The following is an 8,336-nucleotide window of genomic DNA, read 5'->3' as shown; positions in this document are numbered from 1 at the left end:
TTTTAGACATGCTACTCACGGGCATGAAAAAACATTGTATCACATACTAAGTTGAGTATTGTTGATGCATTCACAAATAGCCCTGAAAAATTAGATAATTTAATGGGAAAAAAAAATAGCGAACACTTAAAGAATTACATGCAGTGCCATCTGTTGGCTCTTTTGTCCTGATTCCATTGAATCTTTGCACATACATTGAAGGTTACTGTTACTGAGTTGCATAAACCCAGCGTGAGTAAACAGAAATGATTTATTTTGTGAATTTCCAAGTTCAGAACTTGTGAACTGCAGCATTTAGCCTTGTCACTGATTGAGCTGTTTTAGAAAGCTTTTCATTAATCTTACTTCATTGTGTAAGTTATTAATTTTAAAGGATTTGTTGCTATGTGTTTTCATAGTTCAATAAAAAATGAACAAGTTGAAGTGGAAAAGGATATGGAGCAGAAGGCCTGTGCCTTTAGGGACTGACACTGGTTATTAGACACATATCTTAAGGAATCCGAAATTCCTCCTGGCAGGTGTATCATAAACAGGGAGCTGCAACTTATGCTCTGATGGTGCTGAGCTGCTTGGCTATTATAATTAAACCTACATTAAAAAAAAAACCCTCCTGCTGTTCTCCTCTCCTTCTGGAAAGGCTAACAGTTTTCTTCAAACAATTATGACAGTATTTCTAGCACCTCTGCATCAGTTTTCAGGATATAAAAGTCATGTGCTTCTTTACATGGCCAGACTGCCAATCTAGCAGAAACAGAACAGGGAGCAGCATTCACCATTAGATATGGGGATTGATGGGAAGAGCAAGGCAATGGCAGGAGTGATCTCTTCTTCTAGTTCTGTTTCTAAGGTAGAGTGAAATAGCTACATGACTCTTTTGGTAAAAGGGGAAAAAAATCCAAACAAGAAAACCGTGGATTCAAGGCCATCACTTTCCTGGGTTGATCAAAGACCCATGTGTCATTGCTATGCCATATATTTAACTCACAACACGGGGGATGGGAAAGTCAAAGGTGAAGCTTCCCCAGGAAGTGTGGCTGCTTTGGTCTCTTCCCCCAGATGATCCCAGTCTCCAGTTTCAGGCTCTCTCTCAGGCTGGTTTCTGCCTTGAGTTCAGTCTCCCACATGCTGCTGACTCTGGATCTTTTCACAGTCTTGTTCATACCTTGTCAGTAAATTGCACCCTTTCCCACTCAGTCCCATTTTCATTCCTTCACCTCTTCTCTTCCTCTCAGTTTTCACCTACCTGCAGACTCCCAGTTTACTCACACATGCCAGAGTATGCATATTATTATTGAAATCGTCAGGGCATTTAGAAACTGAATTTTAATAAACCTCTACTGATCCTATGCCAAGTAAATTTTCGAACTGCATTTTGGGCAAAGGTTTGACACATACAAATGGAGCTTTCTGGCTCCCCCACGTTCCTGCTTGGGGCACTAGAAATTTTCAGCCCCTGAAATGCATTAACTTCTGTGAGGGGGCCAGTTTTTCTACAAACAGTTTTTGGCTGAATTCTCCAAAACCATATTTATTCTCCAAATAGTCATAGACAGAGCACTTATGAGTGCTTACAGCTTTGAAAAGTTATAAGCAACCAAGAAGAGGGGCTAAAATGGGAATCAATACCAAATCCTAGCTACAGCCAATGCTGGGATCCTGTCTGTAATAGCACATGCCTGGGTAGTATCTATACAGCATCCTGTCCACCTACTGCTTCAAGAGGTATTCAGCCCATGTCAGAAAAAATACTAGCACTTCCAATCCTTCTCCAGCCAAGCCTTCCAACTGTAAATTCCCAAAGTGCGCATAAATATTTATAGTTAGCATTCATAGTGCTAATTGAAATATTAGTAGGACATACCAGCTGCTTCATCTATCAAAATACTGACATTCATTATCATTGGTTGGCAGAAATTTCAGGATTATTTTTTTTATATATAAACTTGGTGACAATGAAAGCATACTAGTGGAGTTGAGAGTGTAGGGAAATGGAGAACTAAACATGAACTCTAACTCTATGCTTTACCCCTGCCTTTCTAAGAGCTTTAACTTCAGAGCCAAAGCCTGGGCTTGGTTCCCTGGAAAGGAAAGGACTAGCATCATAATTTGACTTTTTCCAAATTCTCTTTCTCAGCTGTGCACAACTAGATATTTGAAAAAGTTTACGCTACCCGTATGGCTAGGTGTGCAGTTATATTAGCCAGAACAATGAGAGAAATGGAAAAAGAAAATCTTGGGCAGCCTTGAAAGATGTTGCTTTAAGGAAGCTTAACTCAGTCCCTTCAGGGTGAAGATATGTTTTATTCTATACATTGCCAATTTGAAGTTACACACCATTTTCTTAATTGTATATTCAAATAATTAAGAAGCACTGCTGCTAGTGTTGACATCACAAAGAAAATTAATGTAGGATCTCACTGCTTTTGGAAAGATTTGGAATGTTACTACATGTATAACTTTACATATATTAATAAGAAAATAATGGCTATTTTAGACATTTTATACAATATAGGGACAGCAGGTGCAATTCCATTATTTTATTTATGCAGCCTGATAACAAGTATAATCTTCCTTCTTTGAAAGACTGGCTATATAAATGTTATCAATCTTCTAGTGGCAATCTTGCATACCTAAGAGGACCCTTTACAATTTAGACGTCCCTGTCATAGGCATTGTACAAACAGAAGGAAAAGGTGGATCCATGGAAAACATAAATGACAACCTTAGTCTAAGACAAAAGACAGTAGGTGGCAGGGTAAAGAAAAAATATCTTTTTCCTTATAGTGTATATTAGAAGCTGAATTGGCCATTGCCATGGCTACCATGCTGTGATTTCAAGGTTGATCTTCTCTTAGCAGTTTGTTAACTTTTCATTTTATCAGTCCAGACATTTATGCTATGTACTCATCATAGTAGTGCCCAAGAGAGTTGAAGGCTCATCACAGCCTCAGTAGCCAGCCTTTGGATACACACATGGAGGAGCACTAGACAATCAAAAAGCAGAGATTTCATTCTCAACATCCTATTAGTATAACTTCAATGGTGATGGACTCTCACTCAAGAGTGACATTAGAAGGAGTATAAGATACTTGTGGCTCAGCATCCCTCAGAAACAGGTGGAAGATTGCCAGTTAATCCTTCTTTACTGGTTAACTAGAAAAGTTCCGTAAAGCTTGGAAAATAAACTAGTTATTTGGTGTCTTTGACAGTAGCCATATGTCCCTCGTATCAGAACAAGGCACACACTGGACACAGTGACTCTGATCCTGAGTGTATTGTTTTGCTGCATTAGACCTTTGTACTTTGTTTTTGGTGTTACTTCAAATAAAATAACACAAGTGAGAAAGCAGAGGAGTCCCAAAACTCCCGTGACACTGGAGTGAACTCTGCTAGTGGTGGGACTCCCCGCCTAGGCCTCTTTCCATGCATCTGCACAGGTGGGCTCTGTCACACACCAGCTGAGTGCTAGAGCTGCCTGGAAAGTTTCAGCCACTCAGTTTTGTCTGAAAACTCTCATCAAAGACAGCACTTAGAGGGAAAGCATATAGTTTCACTGAGGAAGGTCTTTCAGGTTTGAGGTAGAATTTTTAACTGGAAAGAAAGCTTTTCTCCCCAGAATTGGTCATTCAAGGCATAGAAACCATGGTTCTCTTCCCTGCTCTACCTGAAGTACACAGAGGATTTCAGCCTGCATTTCTGTGTTGTTTAGCACCCTAAATGCTAGTCATTGTTTATTTCAGGCTGGGTCAGTTTATTGTTCTTCAGTGTTTACAGTGCTTTATGTTTCATCCTGCTATGAAAGGGTGTCTTTTTTTTTTTTTTTTTTTTTTTTCAGCCAGAACATCAGTCTGCTACTACAACTTACTGAGGCCATCAAAACTCTACCATCAGATTTTGTCCTCACAGCACATCTGTAGGAGTTAGGAAAAAAACCTGGTTTTTTAAGGTGATGGTGAAACACAGCATTGGTAGTAATGTCTGTCCAAGGCCACTAAGGAAGTCTGGAACTAAAGTAGTATTTCCTGCTTCCCCTAACCATGAGGCCATTGTAAGCCACAAAACTTACATAGGGATGTATAAAGATCTATAGCGACTCCAGATTTTGAAGGAGCTAAATACCTCAGTAGCCCTGGCCTGAGTGCTTGAACTGGACAACCTGTTGCTGAACATAAACAGCTTGCATGCATTTGAAATGGAGGCTTGAAATCTCCAATTGCAAAGACTTCTGCAAGTAGTTCCTGAAATTATGAAGGCAATATGGTCGTTCATTCTGAAAATACAGGAGCTTCGGTTGTCTTTATTATTTTATTCCCTCTCATCTTTTCTAGTTACCCTTAAGTAAATTAAAACTAGTGATTTGAAGATCAGAGACAAAATTCAATAATCTTTTCATTGAAGTTTGAAACATCTGTATAGGCTTTTCCGCTTTCACTTAAGCTGGTTTCATTTTTAATAAAATCTGGTCTGGAGAGTGAGGTTAGTAGACACTTTGTTAGCAAAACAGCAGCTTAACAGCTGGGGAAGGCAGATCATCAGCTGCCTTGTTGCTATAGAGTCTTTCTCTGGCTGTTTTGATATTCAAGTATCATGCCTTCATATTATGCCTTTTAGGAATATTTCTAAGACAAGCTTGCATCATAGTGGATTAAATCAACTCCTGCCAGTTTTTTCTCGCTATATGTAACAGCATATTATTAATTAACTATAAGGCATGAGAGCTCTGACAGCTTCTGTAATAGAAGAGAGCAAGTTCCTTAGGGCTAAAGGCTAAGGATTTCATTCTGCAAAGAAATTCACGACAACGTAGTGCTGCGGTTTTGTACTTTTTGTTTCATTTTGCAGTAACAGACTCTGCATCTCAATTCTGTAATCCAGTTCATGTTAACTGGACCAAATAACTGTATGGACATAGGGCACTGCTTAACTTTAAATGCAGCATAGAGCTGAGGTGTACATACAAAATGGAAACAAAATGTAAGGCACAGAACAAGGAAATAACTTACGGAAAACTAAGACTAGGAACAGTCTTGAGGTATGATCTGCTCCCTTCCTTCTCCCCCACGGCAGGACCAGCTCTGCCTTTGCTGTTCACAGCAGCTGGGCTCAGAGCTCCCCAGCCCCATCGGTGCCCTGGCCTGCTTCCGCTGCTTCCTGCTGCCTCGCTGGGTCACGGCCATTATGAAATTTAACCTACTGTCTCACTTCTGGGTTTTGTGCTAGGAATTAAACTAATTGCTTTTGGCAATAATCTACCCCTGTGTGATACTTCACCTGCCGCAGGAGGAAATACTCAGAAATGAAAGATTTTAGGTGTATAACTTAACAGTCCAGATGCATGGAGCCCTCCCTATCGCTCTAACGTGTGGTTATATATTCTGCCACAGGTTAGCTGCTTTTGCTAGGTTTGCAATGGCTCTTGTAGCAGTGTCAGTACTTGGTAGACACTGCCAGTGCTGTGTTTTGCAGTCACGTAGTTATTTTCAAACACATCACTCCAACAGTGATAGTGCATCACCAATTAGTCTGAATGGCAGCTCACATTCCCAGCTGCACTGATTCAGTGCTGTACCACTGCATGTTTCAGAATCATGTTTTTTGCCGTTCCCTTTGTTCTGTGTTCTTTTTCATCCAGGCAGTTCTCCATAAACCAGTTGCTGCTGTAGAAACTTTCGCTTCGATTGCAGCAATTCCAACCACCAACAAAAACTATTTAAAAAAAAAATAAATCTGTATGGGTCATATATCTCCAGTGGGATAATATGGTTCTTGAAAGACCAAAGGAAATTTTAACCTTAAAAAGGCATGCTATAAGATTTATTTCAAGAACATTAACATTATACATCTTGAACATGTTTTAAAATATCACACTCACTGAACTCTTAATCACATTTGAATATATAATGATGATGCCAATATTTTGTAAGTTATTATAAAAATAAACTTCTTCAAAGATCTACAAAGTAACCATTGACAACCGAAGTTTCATCCTGTTGAGTTCACTGCATCAGTTTGGGAAGAAAATTTTTCCAGGCAATCATGTCTCAAATGCACTGTCTAATTAATCTATTAATATTAAAGGCAAACAGTTGCCAATCTTGCAGTGCAATTTCACCCCTTGTGCATTCTTTCTATAGCAGAACCATTATTTCAATGCAATTAAACTCTTTGAGTTTTTGCAATGATTTATTAATAGTAATTTGTAATACAGCAATTGGTTGGTGCCCCAGCAAATTATACATATACCAAGGATATTGCTAAGTTTCAGAGCTTTTATTCTAAGATTAATGTAAAGGAGGGGTTGTGGGAGACAGAGCCAGGATACCGTAAACATGTCTTTTTATTGCATGTTTTAAAATGCAGTGTGCTCAAGGTACAAATGATTTGTGAGAGGAGTGGTATTGAAGTTCCTGTATATGAGGTTTCATGCACCAGAATATAGCAAATAGTCTTTTAAACATACTTTTGTCAAAGACAGGAACTCCCAGATGTTCATATTACATCCCAGGTTTAAAAGTAATTTATAAATGTTTAGATAATGTAGAACAGAAAAGAAATTCATCAAGTATCCTTCAATAGATACACAAAGGAGTTTCCTTTCCATCTGGTACAGCCCAGTGATTCCCACTGCAGCAAACTAATAGTGCATACGGTTGCTTTTTTGAACTTTTCCCTCCAAGGATGAAGGAAAAAAAAAAAAAAGAAGGGAAAAAAAAAAAAAAGAAAAAAGACAACATCTCTTTGTTTCACCTATGTATTTATTATACCACTGACCATAAAAGTCCTGTATATTGACTCAACAATAAGAAGCTATTCTGAATATATCTTTCCTGCTGGTCTTTATAATTTGAATGACATCTGCCACAGGTATACATTTCTTGTAACCACATATTCACAGGCACAATTAGAATTACATATTTTGTAGTTATACTTGGAAGAAGTAAATTCCACATAACTAGTTGAGGGTAGTGATAAGGGATTTCTAACTTCCATACTGATGGTACATGAGACAGCCAATACCTGGGGTTTTTTTAATCTTTACTTCTTTCTTGTAAACTTGGCTCCCTTAATAGTTGCTATGATTACCTGTAAATCCCATGAATTTCCTTACTAGATCAAACAAACACCAAAAACCACTGAGCTTTTTAGACTTTTTAAAATTTCATTTGAAGCTTCCTTTTCCCCAGTATTTCTATACAGTTACATGAAAGAGAATTAAAGACAAGGTAGATTTTTCTGATGATGATATTCTGAACTGAAGCTTTAGGGAACACTGTGTATTACAGGCTACATGAAAAAGATGTGATACTTGGCAACACCATTTTTGTTTCATTACCATCACTTCCAAATGCAAGGAAGCTGCTCCCAGCACCGCTAACATTTACTCCTCTGGAAATCACCCAGTCCACCATCCTTCTCCAGGCTGCAAAGAAGAAAGGTGGTATCTGGAAGCAGTGATGAAAGCTGGCTGTTAAAAAGCACGCTCTGATCAGAGATTTGTTTTGAGTCAGGTGGCAAAATAAGTGTCTGCGAAGGAGGCAGGCTTCTGACGAGTCTGTGGGCAGACCTTGTTCAGGTGGTGGCAGGCTGCAGATTCTCCGCCAGCTGGTCTGGAGGCTCTCTGGAGCCACTGGAGCAGAGCAGCTCCTCTTCTTCAACGAGCTTCTAGCAGCTTTCAGTTTTACACGGGAATGAATAGGAAGAGAGCAACTACTTCTGAGCACAGAACAGGAGAATCCTCTTCTTTTCCTGGCTTAGGTAAAACAAGTGTCTCCTAGACTTTCACACTTCTCCATAGCGTGTGGCTAGGATCTTCCCCTTAATCTGTTTTTACCATGTTGTGGTGTAATGTTACTGTTGTCTGGCCATTTGCCTGGCCCTCTAAGCCACACAGTACACGCACAAGATGCCACTGTAAAAGACAACCATTACATATTTCCACTTCAGGCCTGTAGGCTGGCTTGAAGATGCAAACACCTCCTTTATCACACGCCATAGCGCAGGGTGTAATATACAGCATCGGTACTCCCTAGCAACAAAGTTGGAGGAAAAATCTTCTTATTTGAGGTTCAGAATTGGAAAACACAGAGAGCAAAAAGCCATGAACATACTGTGAAATAAATCTTCATTTTTTGATGAATTTGATGATATTTGATGAAATCAAATAAAGCTTATATTTTCAAAATTTTGTGTGTTTCTTGCCATCTCACAAGAGGAAGGCAATCTTTGAGAGGTAGCTGGGGGCAATACCAGTGGGGATTTGCTCCTGCAGTACTGGTGACTGGACCATACATGGGTCTATTTCAGGGACTACACACTGTATCTAGCAGAGTTTTAGG

Source organism: Falco cherrug, chromosome 4 (assembly GCF_023634085.1).
Source record: "Falco cherrug isolate bFalChe1 chromosome 4, bFalChe1.pri, whole genome shotgun sequence".
Classification (NCBI taxonomy): domain Eukaryota; kingdom Metazoa; phylum Chordata; class Aves; order Falconiformes; family Falconidae; genus Falco; species Falco cherrug.
Note: the sequence above shows the minus strand (reverse complement) of the source record.